This window comes from Triticum urartu, chromosome 6, assembly GCF_003073215.2.
Source record: "Triticum urartu cultivar G1812 chromosome 6, Tu2.1, whole genome shotgun sequence".
In the NCBI taxonomy this organism is placed as follows: domain Eukaryota; kingdom Viridiplantae; phylum Streptophyta; class Magnoliopsida; order Poales; family Poaceae; genus Triticum; species Triticum urartu.
The window spans coordinates 573,177,907-573,199,500 of record NC_053027.1 but is presented as its reverse complement, the minus strand read 5'-3'; the positions used below and the strand labels follow the sequence as shown (position 1 = coordinate 573,199,500).

Sequence of the window (21,594 nt, the reverse complement as noted above, 5' to 3'; positions counted from 1 at the left end):
AAAATTTTCCCCTGGCTATGTTAGTCCACGAACAACACGTCCATTCGGACCACAGGCCAATTTGGATTGACACTGAACACTTTGATGGAGAGTTGTTGAGAAACGGAGTGGAGGCCGTAGATTTGAGGCTAAATGGTTGCAAGAAGAGACAGTTGAGGAGATTGTCAAAACTGCTGGGGAGAGAGCAAAGCTGGCTGGAATTGGGCCATCTTTAGCCGATCGTACTCGCGCAGTGCATGCGGATCTGCATGACTGGGACCAAAACATTATGAAGGGTCCCAAGAAGTGGATATCAAAACTAAAATGGGAGCTAGAACGGTTGAACACTGGGCCCCTAAATCCTGGAACCCGTTCACGTCAAAAGGAAGTTTAGGTCCTACTCGAAAACATCTTAGATCAAGAAGAACTTTACTGGCTGCAGCGGGGTAGGGCGAACTGGCTCCTTCATGGTGACAGAAACACAACCTTTTCCATAAAGCGGCTATGGCAAGGAAAAAAAGAAACCAGATTAAAAAGTTAATGAATGATAATGGCAATTGGGGTCAAGGTCCGAATGAGCTAAAACAACTTATTTCTAGCTATTTTGTTAATCTTTTCTCCTCTGAAGTGTCTGCTCCAGATACAAATGTTCTCTCGCGAGTCCAGGCCAGGGTCACTCATGAAATGAACAGTTCACTGTCAGCCCCGTACACTGCTGAGGAAGTAAGAAAAGCTTTGTTTGATATTGGTGATTTCAAAGCGCTGGGACCAGATGGGCTACACTCTGTGTTTTACAAACGCTTCTGGCCAATGCTCGGTGAGGACCTAGTGGAGGAAGTGCTGCATGCCATTAACACTTGTACCATGCCCCATGGATGGAATGACACCACCATAGTGATGATCCCAAAAGTTCAGTCACCGGAGAGAGTTAGTCAGTTCAGACCAATTAGTCTCTGTAACGTGGTGTATAAAGTTATTTCCAAGCTGCTCGAAAATCATTTGAAGCCTTTTCTTTAGGATATTATCAGCCCTACCCAGAGCGCATTTGTTCCGGGAAGATTGATTACGGATAATGTGTTGTTTGCCTATGAAAGTCTCCATGCTATAAAAACAAGCGGTCTGGTAAGGAAGGTTGGTGTGCGGTGAAGCTTGATATGCATAAAGCATATGACCGTGTTGAGTGGGTATTTCTGGAAGCGATACTCCAAAAACTCGGTTTCCATGCAAATTGGGTAAAACTCGTGATGTTGTGTGTGAATTCAGTTCAGTACTACGTCCGAGTTAATTCTGAGGAGACAGACAACTTTCAACCATCAAGGGGGCTGCGGCAGGGTGACCCCTTGTCCCCGTATCTTTTCCTCCTCTGTACCGAAGGACAAATAGCACTATTGTCACATGCTGAAAATTCAGGCAATTTGGAAGGAGTTAGAGTCTGTAAAGATGCTCCTGCAGTTACAAACTTAATGTTCGCGGATGATTCACTAATTTTAATGAAAGCCAATGATCGGAATGCTTCAGGGTTAAAGTATGTACTGGGTATGTGATGCAGAGCATCCGGGCAGAAGGTAAGTGTGGAGAAATCCAGCGTATTCTTCAGCCCAAATACATCAGTGGAACAAAAAGCTCAGGTTTGTACCATCCTTAACATTATGACTGGATCCCTAAATGATAAGTATTTGGGGCTGCCTGCTACAATTGGCCTGGACAGAACATATTGCTTTCAATATTTAATTGATAGAATTATCTAGCAAATAAGTGGTTGGAAGGAAAAGGTATTATCATCAGGTGGGAAAGAGGTGTTGCTCAAATCAGTGGCTCAGGCAATTCCATCATATGCTATGTCGGTTTTCAAAATTCCTAAAAAAGTTTGTAAAGGAATGACAGATGTGATAGCGCAATATTGGTGGGGTGACGAGGCTACTCACAAGAGGATGCACCGGTTTGCCTGGTGGAAAATGTGTGTTCCGAAGAAGGAGGGAGGAATGGGATTTAGAGACATACACTGCTTTAACCTTGCGTTGTTGGCTAAACAAGCTTGGAGACTAATTGATAACCCTCTATGTGCAAGAATTCTTAGGGCAAAATATTATCCAGAAGGTGATTTACTCGATGCCACACTTAAGAAGAAAGCTTCATATACTTGCCAAAGTATTATGGAAGGGGTGGAGACGTTGAAACTGGGATATATTTGGAGAATAGGTGATGGTCACAAGGTAAAGATCTGGTCAGATGCATGGGTACCTCAATCAAATAGCAGAAAACCAGCCACACCTAGGGGTGGAAACCTATTATCCACGGTGTCAGATCGTATAGATCCAATGACGGGACAGTGGGATGTTCAGTTAATCGAACAGACATTTTGGCCTATTGATGTACCACGCATACTGTCGATACCTCTACCAGCTTTTGAAATGGACGACTTTATCTCATGGCATCTGACAAAAACAGGGACATTCTCGGTGAAGTCAGCTTATCATGTCACTTGGAGAGTTAAATATGAGGCTCGAGGAAACGCACAGGGACCTAGCTCAGCAAAGCTAAATCCTATTTGGGATATTGTGTGGAAATTACCTTGCCCAACAAAGATAAAAGTATTTCTCTGGCGATCTTTGCATGGTACCTTGCCATCCAAGATGACACTGGCTGATAGGCATATGAAAGTGGACACGAAATGCCCGGCTTGTGAAGGGCGCGAGAGTATTAAACACATGTTATTCCAATGCCCAAAAGCGAAACAAGTTTGGTTAGAATTGGGACTGGATGAAATGATTTCTCGTGCATGTGCTGTCGACCATGCAGGTGAGGCTATTCTCGAACATCTATTGGATCTTCCAACTAGTGAAACAATGGTGCTGGGACAGGAGAAATCAAATGTCCTTGTGGCTATCGCCTCATGGTATTTGTGGTGGGAGCGAAGGAAGCTTGTTCACAAGGAGCAGACTAAACAGCCGGTTGAGATTGTCTCATCAATTCGAGGCCTTGCAGCAAACTTCATTGCAGCTTCTAACCCAAAAGCAAAAATTCAGGGACACCCCTGGGTGCGTCCTCCTGCCGGGACAGTAAAACTTAATGTTGATGCGGGATTTGACCCTGACTCTCTACATGGCACGGTGGGTGCTGTACTTCGGGATAGCTCAGGGAAATTCTTGGCAGCAGGGAATAATGTAGCAGGTGAATGCATGGATGTTTTCATGGCTGAAGCCCTTGCACTTCGGTTCGGTCTCAACCTGGCGCAAAGCTTTGGGTGCTCAAGATTGGTGATAAGTTCAGATAATAGCGATGTGATACAAGCAATGCAAGATGGTGGCTTATTTGCTGGTCCGGCTGCAGCAGTGATTGATGACTGTTACTACATGTCACGCGATTTAGTTCAAGTCCGGTTCGAGCACTGCCACCATGAAGCAAATTTAGTTGCTCATGAGTTAGCAAAATTGGCTAGGTTCTCTCCACCTGGCAAATGGTTTGATGAGACCCCTAGTGCCTTGGTTCCTCTTATTGTAAAAGACTCTTTGTTATTTACCACTGAATAAATAAGGAGTTTGGAGAGTTAAAAAAAACATCTCTCACACAGAAGACGTGCAGTTACCTATCTGCTTGCCAGAGGCTGCAGAAGTGCAGCGTCGAGGAAGGACTTGTCGATGGCTTAAGCCGCAGCCTGCAGAGGGGGGGTGCAGAGGGGGGGGGAGGCTGGCGGCGACGAGTAAAGAAGGCACGTCAGGTGCGATTACCCTGTTCGCTGCGGCGCCGCCGGACACGCAGGAGAGGAGCTGGGGAACTCAGGAAAACGTAACGCAAGGCTAAAGAAGTTGGATCGGGCCAGCCAAACTCAAATTGGGCCTAAATATTAGGCCGACAACAGCATTTTCCGGGCCCATCCGAGATGGCCGAAATTCGGCCAATATTCAAAACACTTAGAGCAACTCCAACTAGGCGACCCATTTCATCTGCCCATGTTTGTTTGGGTCGCCACAGATAAAAACGCCAGCCCAACACGCCGACACAAACTCAAAATGTGTCCGCTTCGTGTCCACGTTGATGCATTTCAGGCCCATGTTTGGGTCGGCGGCTCGGCGCGGACACGAAGCGGACGCGCCGCGCGTCCCCTCGATGTCCGCTGCAGCCTCACATGTCGGCTGGCTAACCAATGCAGTGGTCGTATTTAACGCCAGTACCTCGGGCCTGCCTAGCAGTGTGTGGAAGGGATGCATGTCGTCCTTTTTAATGGAAGTGTGCGGCCGACCGGCCTCATCTTCTTCCATCTCCCCGTCCACATCAGGCCACACTTGCTCCCTCACCGGCGACCAGAAAACCCTAGCCAGCCAGCCACTAGCCATCGGCTTCTTCAACAGGAAGGGGAAGGGGAGGTTTAGCTCCGGCGCGAGCTTTTCCCCCGTGCTTCCTCCTCCGCCGGCCAGACGCGACTCACCACTGCAAGGGCGGGAGTGGCTGTACATACCAGTCTATCAGGCACAGTGGCACTGGCAGTACTGCTGGCCCCTACAGTATCTGGATGTCAACCTGCCAAGCGGCTGGCATCTAGACCCGCACCGAATCCCCATTCTAGCGGTGCCGCGCACGGCGTGGGTGCACGCCGAGGAGGTTCACCGGCGTCGCGAGCTCCTTACGCCGGAGTAGCGCGCGATGCGTGCCTACGTGGCAGACTCCCCCAAATGGGAGCGCTGGTTTGCGCTAGAGCACGATGAGGAGCGCTGCGGCGTCCACATCGACCATGACGTTCCCCTGCCGCCCCTAGAGGTTTCACCAGAGGAGGAGGCGGTGGTGGCGTACCAAGACGCCCTCGAGGAGGCCCTGGAGCGCGCGCTGGAGGGGAAGCCGGCTCGAGGAGGACGCCCATTGGGATGGGCTTGACCAGGTACTCGCCTTGTCGGCGGCAGGGGATTCCGTCCATGCTTCGTTGTTTGTCCCGCCACCGCCACCCTTCGCCGAACCCAAGGCCAAGCCAGAGGAGGAGCCCGAGCCCGAGCCCACGCCCACATGGAAGTGGTCGCAGCCGCCACCCACTTGGCCCGAGGAGTCCTACTCGTGGACCGGCCAGTTCTGTGAGTGGGTGAGCGGCTCTCGTCCACAACGCCGCGACACCGAATGAGGAGGTAGCCTACCTTGAGCTCTGGAAGACGCATTGGCTCGCCGAGGAGGAGGCCGACATCGAGCGACAAATGTGCTAGGAGCAGGAGCTGCGCCACAATGAGGAGGCACTGCGCCTTGAGGAAGAGGAGGAGGAGCGTGCCCACCTCACCACAATGTCACCATAGCAGTAGACGCCGGAGGAGCCTGCCCTGGCGGCATATCAAGCGGCTTTCGGGTGGGCTGGGCTGCCTCCCCTCTTCATCGACCTCACCGCCCGCAACGACGATAGCAAGGGCAAGGCGGACGCCTAGGGCAGTGTGTGCCCGAATTCTTTTTAGTGTTTAGTTAATGTTTATATGGACTTTGACCCATGGTTGACAGGCTGTTTATGTTTAATTATGTTTTATTAAGTTTTCATTCCAGCCACATGTTTATCATTTATATTTTTCTTTGGATGCGGGCAATTTTGGTTTGCCTCTCATTGGACGGACCAGCCGACCCAAATCGAAAATAGGACGCACCCGTCCACCCCACCTGACCGATCCGAACGGACGAAAAGCGTACAAAACACGCGTCCGTTTGGGTCGCCGCGTTGGAGTTGTTCTTACTGGGCGCATGTTTGGACGACGGCCAATAATTTAGCTGACCCTGCCCGCATTAGCACTGTTAGGCTGGTTGTAATGGGGAGTGATACTAGTATCATGCATATGATACTAGTGTATGATACTACCTCCCTAATGCATAGTATCATATATTAGTATCATGTAGTACTCTATTTATTGCCATGCATGACACAAAGTAGCATAGCATTTAATATGATACGGTATCATGATATGATACTACACCCTCTCTTTCTTCATTTAATGCTATGACACATCATCAAAATTGCCTAGTTGGCATGCATGATACTAGCTATGATACTACCATTAGGACCAGCCTTAGTTCAATTTCACGCAAATTTATGGGCGAACCACTTCTGTGTTGGCTAAGTTGGTGCAACACGTAAGTTAGACAGAGCCCTTTTGTAGCGTTTCAGGGATGCAGGTCCTTTCTTTGTCAAAATTTGGTTTGTGTAGCCTGTGCTTGGGCCACCGGCATGGCGTTTCCTTGTTCGTTAGTCGTGTGCACGTTGTTGGGCCCGTGAAGGGAAATATCTATCTTTTTTGTTAGAAGGGAGAGAAAGAATTGGTGGAATAGGTTTAATGTATTGCTTCAGCCTCGTGGGCATATATATATGAGTAAAATCATCTACTTGGAGTACAAGACAAGCTAGAACAAATCCTAGTTTATCTCGTCTTTCCTAATAAACATTATACTCAACATCCCCCGCAGTCACAACAGTAGCGACGCAGAAGGTGAGACTGAAAAAGAATCCAAAGGCAAGTCGATGGACACCCCCCATAGTCGTAACGGTCGACGCATCGCGGAGTCGTGGCTGGAGTGGCAACCGACGAAGTTGCTCAAGCAAGGCGGTAGCCCTTTGTGCCGTTTGTCGAGGTAGGCGAGAGCGTGTGTGGTGGAGCCGTGGTCGAGGTAGCCGTGCGAAGAATGCCAGGGTCGATGTCGAGTCGGGGTGGCCGGTGTCGAGGAAGTCGCCGTGGAGCCGCGGGCGCAAGGGGGCACCGAGTTAGCATAGGCGCAGTGGTGTCGAAGTAGGGGTGCGTCGGGAAGAAAATGTTGTTGACGACGCATCGCGGCGGGTTTGCCAAGCCCGGGGACACATCATGGACGAAGGCACGCACCGGTGTTGCCAGCACCGGGCATGCGTAGATGGACGAAGACGAAGCGCCGACCAGGCTTGCCAGGCCCGGGGACACGTCGTGGATGAAGGCACGCATCGGTGTTGCCAGCCCCGGGCATGCGTAGATGAGGGACCTGCACAAGCTGTATACCATGTCGGAGAAGTCGGAGGGGCCAGCAGAGAAGAACTCGACGACGATTGCGGCGTCCATCGACGCGGGGCCAACGTCACCAACGGTGGTCGGAGTAGACAAAGTGGTCGGGGTAGTTGACGGCGACGCTGGCAACGGGCTGGTGCTTGGACGAAGACGAAGGGGGTGGACGGGCTGCGGCGGCGGCGGCTGCTAGGTTAGGAGGCTCGGGAAAAAAGACTCTTCAGGGCATCCAGCCAATACGGCCGGCGGACGAACCCTAGGTACGGACAGCGTGGCCCATGGCGGCGGTCATGGAGACCGACCGCCCCGGGGGCGGCGCGCGGGTGCGGAAGCGGCGGCGGCTAGGGTTTGGATCGTGATTAGGCTGATACCATGTTAGAAGGGAGAGAGAGAATTGGTGGAATAGTTTTAATGTATTGCTTGAGCCTCGTGGGCATATATATATGAGTACAATCATCTACTTGAAGTACAATACAAGCCAGAACAAATCCTAGTCTATCTCGTCTTTCCTAATAAACATTATACTCAACATTTTTGTCCCTTTTTTTCCCAAGCTCCCTCCGATCATTAATCCATCTCCGCATCAACCCTTGGCTATAGAAAACATAAGGCATGACTAGAGGACACCACATCTGGTATTAGAGCCTAGACGCTCAACTCAGTATTATTTTCCTCAATGTCATTTCATATCAATGTGGAAATGTCCGATCTTATTAAAAAAATAGGATGTCTTCACCAAGATCTGTCTTTTTTCCAGAATATAGGTATAGAAATTCAATTGCGTTACGATCAGTACACAAGTAATCTCTAGAGAAGGCAAGGAAGGAAGAACATACCATGGAAGATGCGAACGGAAGCTGAGCTCCAGGGAGCTCATTTTCAAATTTCATTTTTCCAGAGTGCAAATATTTTTGAATTTATTTGTGAACACACATACACATGTATACTACGCATGTGCAAAATTTCACAGCATTATACTTTAACATGTGGCGTACAGAAAAAAGACAAATTCACATTTTCAAACGGGCCTTTTATTTTTGTTGTTGGGCTGGAAAAATTTTTTTACAGCCTACAAATCACAACATTTTTAAAAGAAATTTAACACGTTCTTGCGGAATACAACTATGTTTCCTTCGATTTTTTTCATATTTTTGAAACTTCTAAATATGCTTTTTGATATTTTCAAAATACAAAGCTTCGTGGACCTCAGCCTCCAAAAAACCGCACACGAACATACCGCCATTTGTTGAAGCCACTTATTCGTCCAAATTCTCAACAAATCACCTACTTGGCGAAAATGATAGTGATATAGGAGTGCGACAGGCGCATATGACAAGGTTGAATCAAATTTTGAGAGCCAACCAACAAGAGATGGGCATGCAAAGGTACCAAATGCTTGGAGCACAACAAGCTGATGTCTCCAAGATGCAGCCTGGTTGGCTTACAAGATGGAATAATCAGCAGGGTGCTAGGCAAACAGGTCTATTATATACGCCATTCAAGGCATGTGAACTGAGCCCATGACTCCACCTGTACAACAGATTCCCGGTGCTCCACAAAGCAATTTGCTTTGTCAGAACTCCCAGATTCCAGGTACTTCAGCTGCTTTATTTAACAAAAAATGTGAATGCCATAAAACTTCAATCATTGTTTTCCTTTGACTTTGTTGGTTTTTCTCATGTTGCAGTGTCTGAGAATATGATCTCAAGGAGGAATTATTTTGTAAGGTGAGAGAATCCTTCATTTTATACTAGCTCTGCATCAAAATATAAGACGTTTTTTGTAGGCTGGTTTAGCCTACAAAAAGGTCCTATATTTTTGGTACGAGGGACTATATGTGTATTATTTGTTCTTATATCTATAGGTATATTCCTAATATGTGGTAGTTATGCACAGTTGCTTTAGTAAACCCAATTTAGTAATTAAGGTTCTTGTATATGTAATGGGATATTGTGTTTACTCAAACTTGTATTTCAATGCAGAAGCCTTACTAGCTGAATGACCAAATCAAGTTGATGAGTTGTTGATGGTTTTTTGTAAAATTTGTATAGGTCGGCCTAATTGTATTGCTGCGATATTTCATTGCAGATCAAGTCTTGGAAAGATGCTTATTTTCCTCAGTTTTTGGAACTGGATCGTAGAGTCATTCTTCCAGCACTAACAGAGGTCACTTGTCCTTTTCCTAGAGATAAATCCTCATTCAATGATGATTTTGCGCATCTCTGTCACTTAAACCCTTGGTTCTATCTCCATACAGGAACAATTCTCATCACTATCTGAAACAAAAGCTAATCAATACAAATGCAAAGCAGATTTCAAGAAATCAATCAGAAGGATACTGAATTTAATGTTGCTGCAGAAGAGTGATGTGCACGAGGGTTTGAAGGAGGATCTCCCCAAGTATGAAAAATACATACATCATTTCCTGCCTCTTCTTGAGAGGAATAAAACTTGCCAAGCCAGGATGAATACAGGATATCAGTTGCAGAATTGTGAAGAGCAGACTAAAGTCATCAATTTTACTGGCAATGCATCCCCAACCAGTGGTGGTAATAAAAGGTTGGTAAAAGCGATATTAAGATCAACTCTCACTAGTAGAAAACGGGCCTTTAGTCCCGGTTCTAGAGGGCCTTTAGTCTCGGATTTGGAACCGGGACTAAAGGGTCGGGACTAAAGCTCCCCCCCCTTTAGTCCCGACTAAAGGCCCTCCACGTGGCCGCTATCTGGAGCTCCACCTTTAGTCCCAGTTGGTAACACCAATTTAATCCATAATCTCTATTCTCTAATTTAATCTATAATCTCTATTCTCTAATCACCCCTCTGCTCAATTTAATCTATAATCTCTATTCTCTAATCACCCCTCATCATTCCAAATCATCTAACTTCCCGGCCGGTCACCCATCCCGTCACTACTCCAGCCTGAGCACGCATAACCTACGAGTTCTATTCCCCCTAGTTTCCAAGTCTGCACTTGTTGTTTTTCTGACAATAGTAAGATGTCAATCCTAATAACCCTTAGGAGTTTAGCTTGAGCATGAAGTCACATGTTGCACTGTTTGATTTTGAAACTATTATTCTAAAAAACAATAATTATTTAGTAACACTAATATTTCTTGAATAAGTACTTTCACCACAGTTTGACCAGATTTGACCAAAATTAAAAAAACTGAAATAATTATTTAGTAACACTAATATTCTTGAATAATTATTTAGTAACACAAATACTTCTTGAATAAGTAGTTTGACCATAGTTTGACCAGATTTAACCAAAATTCAAAAAAACTGAAATTTGAGCATAAATTTTTCTCCTTTTAGAATTTGAGGATTCTAAAAATTGGCAAAACGGCCCACGGCGGTCAAATTCGTATGTGGATTTTCGTGCTGAACATTTTGATATATTATAAGTTTTTTTTCGACATCGTATGCAAAAGTTATAGCCGTTTTACTTTTTCATAACATTTTTTTTGCAAAACATGTCCAAATTTATTTTTTTTAATTTTCCTAACTAGTAGATGTAGTAATATAACTACATCTCGAAGGATTTTATTTTTTGAAGTTTTTATCATTTTCTTTTTTTTCAAAACTGAAATGGCGATACACCCGGGGGGGTAGAGTTTGAGACACGAACCCCTTTAGTCCCGGTTTGAGACACGAACCGCTAAAGGGAATCGCACCCTTTAGTCCCAGTTCGTATCTCAAACCGGGACTAAAGGTCTAATCTTTAGACCTGGTTTGAGATACGAACCGGGTCTAAAGGGCATCGCACCCTTTAGTCCTGGTTCGTGTCTCAAACCGGGACTAAAGGTCTCATTTGAACCGGAACTAATGCCTTTAGCCCCTCGAACCAGGACTAATGCTCACATTAGTCCCGGTTCATAATGCAACCGGGACTAATGTGTAGATTGAGCTGTGACCAAAGCCCTATTTTCTACTAGTGTCTTCCTTTGGCTGCAATTCTATGTATTTTTTTGAGATGTCGAAATAGAACGCTAAGATATATTGAATAGCTAAAACTGTCAACAAAACATGTCATCCTTAATAGCTCAAACAATACTTCCTTTTTGTTGATAAAATTGTAAAGTAACCAGCTTCATTAGCAATTCTGCTTACCCTTACAGAATTTATTTACTGTGTTTAGCCTTTTTCACTTGCAGTAGACAACAAAAGAAACCTGCAGATGCAAGCATTTTGCAGTCAGGGCAAACAACTATGGCTAAAGCAGGATACCTTGAAGCAGGTGATAGTCCATACACCAGGAGAGTACCACTTAGAGACCAATTATAGAAAGAAGACAGTAGAACACCACCACCTCATGAGCAGAACAATGTCAACCCACTTGCTCGGAATGCCAAGTCCTTCCTTCTCTTCACCTGGATCATTGCAGTCTTGGTCCTCCAGTATGCTCGAGTCCTTGAGCCCCTCACCAATTGCAAATCCAGTGGTAGCATCACCCCGTGCTCCAGTGCCCATGATCTCAATGGACGTTGACAGCATAACTGCCTTCTTGATGAATGGCAACACGGCAACACCACCACCACGACCACAAAAAGCAAATGGTTCTAACCAAGTCACTCCTACTGAACCAATAACACCAGCCTCATCACTTCAGGAAGACATAGAAGCTGGTCATGGAGAGGTTCAGGCGCGAGGTGGAGACGGAACACCGGTGACTAAGAAGCCCATCGACCGCCTAATGGATGCGGTGACTGTACCACATGCTGAGCTCAGTCACAGTTCATGAATTGTTGCAATCACTTCTACACAGTTTCGTGCTTGTTTGATATGTATCCTCAGATAAGATCTTCATCACCTCCTGTGATACGCAGCCCTGCTAATTCAATTTGGTCTTTCCTCAGCATGAGTGACATTGTACCACATGGGAAAATCGGCACAAAGTTGGACTGCAAATCCTCCCTGCAGCAGCAGGGTGGATCTAATATTGTGAACAAAATGAAGCGAGTTTTCAATCATACTCGACAGTGGATCTTTGGCTGCTTCTCACTTCTATGTTGTCTAAGTTGGTGTAACACGTAAGTTAGACAGAGCCCTTCTGTAGCATTTCAGGGATGCAGGTCCTTCTAAGTTTGTGTAGCCTGTGCTTGGGCCACCGGCATGGCGTTTCCTTGTTCGTTAGTCGTGTGCACGTTGTTGGGCCCGCGTGAAGGGAAATATCTATCTTTTTGTCCCTTTTTCTTCTTCAAGCTCTCTTAGATCATTAATCCTTGTCCGCATCAACCCTTGGCTATAGCAAACATAATGCATGACTAGAGGACACCACGTCTGGTATTACAGCCTAGACGCTCAACTCAGTATTATTTTCCTCAATGTCATTTCATATCAATGTGGAAATGTCTGATCTTATTAAAAAATAGGAGGTCTTCACGAAGATCTGTCTTTTTTCCAGAATATAGGTATAGAAATTCAATAGCGGTAGGATCAGTACACAAGTAATCTCTCGAGAAGGCGAGGAAGGAAGAACATACCATGGAAGATGCGAACGGAAGCTGAGCTCCAGGGAGCTCGTTTTCAAATTTCATTTTTCCAGAGTGCAAATATTTTTGAATTTATTTGTGAACACACATACGCATGTGCAAAATTTCACGGCATTATACTTTAACATGTGGCATACAAAAAAAGGCAAATTCACATTTTCAAACGGGCCTTTTATTTTTGTTGTTGGGCTGGAATTTTTTTTGTACAGCCTACAAATCACAACATTTTTAAAAGAAATTTAACACGTTGTTGCGGAATACATATATGTTTCCATGGATTTTTTTTCAGATTTTTGAAACTTCTAAATATGCTTTTTGATATTTTCAAAATACAAAGCTCCGTGGACCTCGGCCTCCAAAAATCCGCGCACGAACATACCGCCGTTTGTTGAAGCCGCTTATTCGTCCAAATTCTCAACAAATCACCTACTTGGCGAAAATGATAGTGCCATAGGAGTGCGACGGGCGCATATGACAAGGTTGAATCAAATTTTGAGAGCCAACCAACAAGAGATGGGCATGCAAAGGTACCAAATGCTTGGAGCACAACAAGCTGATGTCTCCAAGATGCAGCCTGGTCAGCTTACAAGATGGAATAATCAGCAGGTTGCTAGGCAAACAGGTCTATTATATCCGCCATTCAAGGCACGTGAACCTGAGCCCATGACTCCACCTGGACAACAGATTCCTGGTGCTCAGCAAAGCACTTCGCTTTATCATAACTCTCAGATTCCAGGTACTTAAGCTGCTTTATTTAACAAAAAATGTGAATGCCATATAACTTCAATCATTGTTTTCCTTTGATTTTGTTTGTTTTTCTCAAGTTAAAGTGTCTGATATTTCAGCTACGATGGGGTGTGCCAGAGAATATGATCTCAAGGAGGAAATATTTTGTAAGGTGAGAGAATCCTTCATTTTCTACTCCCTCTGCATCAAAATAACGTTTTTGTAGACTAGTTTAGCCTACAAAAAAGTCCTATATTTTTTTGTACGAGGGAGTATGTGTGTATTATCTGTTCTTATATCTATAGGTATACTCCTAATACGTGGTAGTTATGCACAGTTGCTTTAGTAAACCCAATTTAGTAATTAAGGTTCTTGTATATGTACTGGGATATTGTGTTTACTTGAACTTGTATTTCAATGCAGAAGCCTTACTAGCTGAATGACCAAATCAAGTAGATGAGTTGTTGATGGTTGTCTTGTTAAATTTGTACAGCTCGGCCTAATTGTATTGCTGCAATATTTCATTGCAGATAAACTCTTGGAAAGATGCTTATTTTCCTCAGTTTCAATGCAGGGTCATTCTTCCAACACTAACAAAGGTCACTTGACCTTTTCCTAGAGATAAATCTTCATTCATTGATGATTTTGAGCATCTTTGTCACTTAAACCCTTGGTTCCATCTCCATACGGGAACAATTCTCATCACTACCTAAAGCAAGAGCTAATCAATAGAAACGCAAAGCAGATTTCAAGAAATCAATCAGAAGGATACTGAATTTAATGTTGTTGTAGAAGAGTGATGTGCACGAGGGTTTGAACGTGCACCTCCCCAAGTATGAAAAATTAATACATCATTTCCTGGCTATTCTTGAGAGGAATAAAACGTGCCAAGCAAAGATGAATGCATGATATCAGTTGTAGAAATTGTGAAGAGCAAACTAAAGTCATCAATTTTACTAGCAATGCATCTGTTGGGGAACGTAGTAATTTCAAAAAAAATCCTACGCACACGCAAGATCATGGTGATGCATAGCAACGAGAGGGGAGAGTGTTGTCCACGTACCCTCGTAGACCGAAAGCGGAAGCGTTATAACAACGCGGTTGATGTAGTCATACGTCTTCACGGCCCGACCGATCAAGCACCGAAACTACGGCACCTCCGAGTTCTAGCACACGTTCAGCTCGATGACGATCCCCGGACTCTGATCCAGCAGAATGTCGGGGAAGAGTTCTGTCAGCACGACGGTGTGGTGACGATCTTGATGTTCCACAGTCGCAGGGCTTCGCCTAAGCACCGCTACAATATTATCGAGGATTATGGTGGAGGGGGGCACCGCACACGGCTAAGAGATCAATGATCAATTGTTGTGTCTCTAGGGTGCCCCCCTGCCCCCGTATATAAAGGAGCAAGGGGGGAGGCTGGCCGGCCCTTGCAGGGTGCGCCAGGAGGAGGAGTCCTCCTCCTAGTAGGAGTAGGACTCCTCCCATCTTTCCTACTCCTACTAGGAGGGGGAAAGGAAGGGGGAGAGGGAGAAGGAAAGGGGGGCGCCGCCCCCCTCTCCTGGTCCAATTTGGACCAGAGGGGGAGGGGAAGCGCGGCCCACCCTGGCCGCCCCTCTCTCTCTCCACTAAGGCCCATAAGGCCCATTACTTCTCCCGGGGGGGTTCCGGTAACCCTACGGCACTCCGGTTTTCTCCGAAATCACCCGGAACACTTTCGGTGTCCGAATATAGTCGTCCAATATATCAATCTTTATGTCTTGACAATTTCGAGACTCCTCGTCATGTCCGTGATCACATCCGGGAATCTGAACAAGCTTCGGTACATCAAAACATATAAACTCATAATGAACCTGTCATCGTAACGTTAAGCGTGCGGACCCTACAGGTTCGAGAACAATGTAGACATGACCGAGAGACGTCTCCGGTCAATAACCAATAGCGGAACCTGGATGCTCATATTGGCTCCCACATATTCTACGAAGATCTTTATCGGTCGGACCGCATAACAACATACGTTGTTCCCTTTGTCATCGGTATGTTACTTGCCCGAGATTCGATCGTCGGTATCTTAATACCTAGTTCAATCTCGTTACCGACAAGTCTCTTTACTCGTTCCATAATACATCATCCCGCAACTAACTTATTAGTTGCAATGCTTGCAAGGCTTAGGTGATGTGCATTACCGAGAGGGCCCTGAGATACCTCTCCGACAATTGGAGTGACAAATCCTAATCTCAAAATACGCCAACCCAACATGTACCTTTGGAGACACATGTAGAGCACCTTTATAATCACCCAGTTACGTTGTGACATTTGGTAGCACATAAAGTGTTCCTCCGGTAAACGGGAGTTGCATAATCTCATAGTCATAGGAACATGTATAAGTCATGAAGAAAGCAATAGCAAGATACTAAACGATCGTGTGCTAAGCTAACGGAATGGGTCATGTCAATCACATCATTCTTCTAATGATGTGATCCCGCTAATCAAATGACAACTCATGTCTATGGTTAGGAAACATAACCATCTTTGATTAACGAGCTAGTCTAGTAGAGGCATACTAGTGACATATTGTTTGTCTATGTATTCACACATGTATTATGTTTCCGGTTAATATAATTATAGCATGAATAATAAACATTTATCATGATATAAGGAAATAAATAATAACTTTATTATTGCTTCTAGGGCATATTTCCTTCAGCATCACCAACTAGTGGTGGTAATAAAAGGTAGGTAGAAGCGATATTAAGATGAACTATTCCTTTTGCTGCAATTCTATGTATTTGTTTTGAGATATCATAATAGAACGCCAAGATATATTGAATAGCTAAAACTGTCAACAAAACATGTCACACTTAATAGCTCAAAGAGTACTTTCTTTTTGTTTATAACATTGCAAAGTAACCAACGTCATTACTCCATCCGTCTAGGTGAGTAAGTCATCTTCGGTTGTGCACCGTGACCAAGGAGGAGGGGAAAACGAGAGACCTTAATGTTTATTTGCTAATTAGTAGCATTGCATGCAATGAACTAGCCACTGCATGTCGTTTTTGGTAGTCTCTAGTCATTAAAAACATGCACACCCCTCATCTCTTATTGGTTGATATGTCAAGAAACAAGAAACGAGGTAGAAGTTAACGCACCGCGCCTAAGTGTTTTGGGATTATTTGGTTTTCGTAAGATGACTTACACACCTAGACGGAGGGAGTAGCAATTCTACTTACCCTTACACAATTTAGTTACTATGTTTAGCCTTTTTCACTTGCGGTAGACGAAAAAAGCAACCTACAGATGCAAGCATTTTCCAGTCAAGGCATACAACTATGGCTAGAACACGACCCCTTCATCAGCAGAGCAATGTCAACCACTTCGTAGGAATGCCAAGTCCTTCCGTCTCTTCACCAGGATCATGCAGTCGTGGTGTTGGCGATCGTTGCAGAATTTAAAATTTTCTACACATCACCAAGATCAATCTATGGAGTCTTCTAGCAACGAGAGGGAAAGGAGTGCATCTACATACCCTTGTAGATCGCGAGCGGAAGCGTTCAAGAGAACGGGGTTGATGGAGTCGTACTCGTCGTGATCCAAATCACCGATGACCGAGCGCTGAACGGACGGCACCTCCGCGTTCAACACATGTATGGTTGGGGAAGATGTCTCCTCCTTCTTGATCCAGCAAGGGGGAAGGACAGGTTGATGGAGATCCAGCAGCACGATGGCGTGGCGGTGGATGCAGCGGGGATCTAGGCAGGGCTTCGCCAAGCTCAGCGAGAGGGAGAGGGAGGCGCCAGGGGCTAGGGTGCGGCTGCCCTCCCTCCCCCCCACTATATATAGGCCACCTGGGCGCGCCGGCCCTAGGAGATCCAATCTCCAAGGGGGGCGGCGGCCAAGGGGGGTGGCTTGCCCCCCAAGCCAAGTGGGGCGCCTCCCACCCCTAGGGTTTCCAACCCTAGGCGCAGGGGAAGGCCCAAGGGGGGCGCACCAGCCCACCAGGGGCTGGTTCCCCTCCCACTTCAGCCCATGGGGCCCTCCGGGATAGGTGGCCCCACCCGGTGGACCCCCGGGACCCTTCCGGTGGTCCCGGTACAATACCGATTACCCCCGAAACTCTCCCGATGGCCGAAACTTGACTTCCTATATATAAATCTTTACCTCCAGACCATTCCGGAACTCCTCGTGACATCTGGGATCTCATCCGGGACTCCGAACAACTTTCGGGTTACTGCATACTAATATCTCTACAACCCTAGCGTCACCGAACCTTAAGTGTCTAGACCCTACGGGTTCGGGAGACATGCAGACATGACCAAGATGACTCTCCGGTCAATAACCAACAGCGGGATCTGGATACCCATGTTGGCTCCCACATGGTCCTCGATGATCTCATCGGATGAACCACGATGTCGAGGATTCAAGTAACCCCGTATACAATTCCCTTTGTCAATCGGTACGTTACTTGCCCGAGACTCGACCGTCGGTATCCCAATACCTCGTTCAATCTCGTTACCGGCAAGTCACTTTACTCGTACCATTATGCATGATCCCGTGACCAGACACTTGGTCACATTGAGCTCATGATGATGCATTACCGCGTGGGCCCAGAGATACCTCTCCGTCATACGGAGTGACAAATCCCAGTCTCGATTCGTGCCAACCCAACAGACACTTTCGGAGATACCCGTAGTGCACCTTTATAGCCACCCAGTTACATTGTGACGTTTGGCACACCCAAAGCACTCCTACGGTATTCGGGAGTTGCAAAATCTCATGGTCTAAGGAAATGATACTTGACATTGGAAAAGCTCTAGCAAATGAACTACACGATCTTTGTGCTATGCTTAGGATTGGGTCTTGTCCATCACATCATTCTCCTAATGATGTGATCCCGTTATCAATGACATCCAATGTCCATAGTCAGGAAACCATGACTATAAGTTGATCAACGAGCTAGTCAACTAGAGGCTCACTAGGGACGTGTTGTGGTCTATGTATTCACACATGTATTACGATTTCCGCATAACACAATTATAGCATGAATAATAGACAATTATCATGAACAAGGAAATATAATAATCATTTTATTATTGCATCTAGGGCATATTTCCAACAGTCTCCCACTTGCACTAGAGTCAATAATCTAGTTACATTGTGATGAATCGAACATCCATAGAGTTCTGGTGTTGATCATGTTTTGCTCTAGGGAGAGGTTTAGTCAACGGATCTGCTACATTCAGGTCCATATGTACTTTACAAATATCTATGTCTCCATTTTGAACACTTCCACGAATGGAGTTGAAGCGACGCTTGATATGCCTGGTCTTCCTGTGAAACCTGGGCTCCTTGGTAAGGGCAATAGCTCCAGTGTTGTCACAGAAGAGAGTCATCGGGCCCGACGCATTGGGTATGACTCCTAGGTCGGTAATGAACTCCTTCACCCAGATTGCTTCTTGTGCTGCCTCCGAGGCCGCCATGTATTCCGCTACACATGTAGATCCCGCCACAACGCTTTGCTTGCAACTGCACCAGCTTACTGCCCCACCATTCAAAATATACACGTATCCGGTTTGTGACTTAGAGTCATCCATATCTGTGTCGAAGCTAGCATCGACCTAACCCTTTACGACAAGCTCTTCGTCACCTCCATAAACGAGAAACATATCCTTAGTCCTCTTCAGGTACTTCAGGATGTTCTTGACCGCTGTCTAGTGTTCCATGCCGGGATTACTTTGGTACCTTCCTACCAAACTTACGGCAAGGTTTACATTAGGTCTGGTACACAGCATGGCATACATAATAGACCCTATGGACGAGGCATAGGGGACGACACTCATCTTTTCTCTATCTTCTGCCGTGGTCGGGCATTGAGCCGTGCTCAATCGCACACCTTGCAATACAGGCAAGAACCCCTTCTTGGACTGATCCATATTGAACTTCTTCAATATCTTGTCAAGGTATGTACTTTGTGAAAGACCAATGAGGCGTCTCGATCTATCTCTATAGATCTTGATGCCTAATATATAAGCAGCTTCTCCAAGGTCCTTCATTGGAAAACACTTGTTCAAGTAGGCCTTTATGCTTTCCAAGAATACTATATCATTTCCCATCAACAGTATGTCATCCACATATAATATGAGAAATGCTACAGAGCTCCCACTCACTTTCTTGTAAACACAGGCTTCTCCATAAGTCTGTGTAAACCCAAACGCTTTGATCATCTCATCAAATCGAATGTTCCAACTCCAAGATGCTTGCACCAGCCCATAGATTGAGCGTTGGAGCTTGCACACCTTGTTAGCATTCTTAGGATCGACAAAACCTTCCGGCTGCATCATATACAATTCTTCCTTAAGAAAGCCGTTAAGGAATGCCGTTTTGACGTCCATTTGCCATATCTCATAATCATAGAATGCGGCAACTGCTAACATGATTCGGACGGACTTCAACTTTGCTACGGGTGAGAAAGTCTCATCGTAGTCAACCCGTTGAACTTGTCGATAACCCTTAGCGACAAGTCGAGCCTTATAGATGGTCACATTACCATCCGCGTCTGTCTTCTTCTTAAAGATCCATTTATTTTCTATGGCTCGCCGATCATCGGGCAAGTCACTCAAAGTCCATACTTCGTTTTCATACATGGATTCTATCTCGGATTTCATGGCTTCTAGCCATTTTTCAGAATCTGGGCCCGCCATTGCTTCTTCATAGTTCGAAGGTTCACCGTTGTCTAACAACATGATTTCCAAGACAGGGTTGCCGTACCACTCTGGTGCGGAACGTGTCCTTGTGGACCTACGAAGTTCAGTAGGAGATTGATCCGAAGTATCTTGATCAATATCATTAACTTCCTCTCTAGTAGGTGCAGGCACCACAGGAACATTTTCCCGAGCTGCGCTACTCTCTACTTCAAGACGCAGTACTTCATCAAGCTCTAATTTCCTCCCACTTACTTCTTTCGAGAGAAACTCTTTCTCTAGAAAGGATCCATTCTTGGCAACAAAGATCTTGCCTTCGGATCTGAGGTAGAAAGTATACCCAATAGTTTCTTTAGGGTATCCTATGAAGACGCATTTTTCCGACTTGGGTTCGAGCTTTTCAGGTTGAAGTTTCTTGACATAAGCATCGCATCCCCAAAATTTTATAAACGACAGCTTAGGTTTCTTCCCAAACCATAATTCATATGGTGTCGTCTCAACGGATTTCGACGGAGCCCTATTTAAAGTGAATGCGGCAGTCTCTAAAGCATAGCCCCAAAATGAGAGCGGTGGATCGGTAAAAGACATCATAGATCGCAACATATCAAATAAAGTGCCATTACGACGTTCGGACACACCATTTCGCTGAGGTGTTCCAGGTGGCGTGAGTTGTGAAACTATTCCACATTTCCTTAAGTGTGTGCCAAATTCGTGACTCAAATATTCCCTACCACGATCTGATCGTAGGAACTTGATTTTCCTGTCACATTGATTCTCAACCTCACTCTGAAATTCCTTGAACTTTTCAAAGGTCTCAGACTTGTGTTTCATTAAGTAGACATACCCATATCTACTCAAGTCATCAGTGAGAGTGAGAACATAACGATAGCCACCGCGAGCCTCAACGCTCATTGGACCGCACACATCAGTATGTATGATTTCCAATAAGTTGGTTGCTTGCTCCATTGTTCCGGAGAACGGATTCTTGGACATTTTAACCATGAGGCATGGTTCGCACGTGTCAAATGATTCGTAATCAAGAGACTCCAAAAGTCCATCTGCATGGAGCTTCTTCATGCGTTTGGCACCTATGTGACCAAGGCGGCAGTGCCACAAATATGTGGGACTATCATTATCAACCTTACATCTTTTGGTATTCACACTATGAATATGTGTAACATTACGCTCGAGATTCATTAAGAATAAACCATTCACCAGCGGGGCATGACCATAAAACATATCTCTCATATAAATAGAACAACCATTATTCTTGGATTTAAATGAGTAGCCATCTTTAATTAAACGAGATCCTGATACAATGTTCATGCTCAAAGCTGGCACTAAATAACAATTATTGAGGTTTAAAACTAGTCCCGTAGGTAAATGCAAAGGTAGCGTGCCGACGACGATCACATCGACCTTGGAACCATTCCCGACGCGCATCGTCACCTCGTCCTTCGCCGGTCTCCGCTTATTCCGCAGCTCCTGCTTTGAGTTACAAATATGAGCAACTTCACCGGTATCAAATACCCAGGAGCTACTACGAGTGCTGGTAAGGTACACATCAATGACATGTATATCACATATACCTTTGGTGTTGCCGGCCTTCTTGTCCGCTAAGTACTTGGGTCAGTTCCGCTTCTAGTGACCACTTCCCTTGCAATAAAAGCACTCAGTCTCATGCTTGGGTCCATTCTTTGGCTTCTTCCCGGCAAC

The 21,594-nt window shown here is 45.5% G+C and overlaps 2 pseudogenes; both read left to right on the top strand.

Annotated features, from left to right (window-relative positions):
- The first annotated feature begins 6,933 nt into the window (after nt 1-6,933).
- LOC125517092 lies at nt 6,934-11,996 on the top strand (annotated as a pseudogene).
- Nucleotides 11,997-12,028: 32 nt separating this feature from the next.
- Nucleotides 12,029-21,594, top strand: part of LOC125517091 — a 31,692-nt pseudogene continuing 22,126 nt past the window's right edge.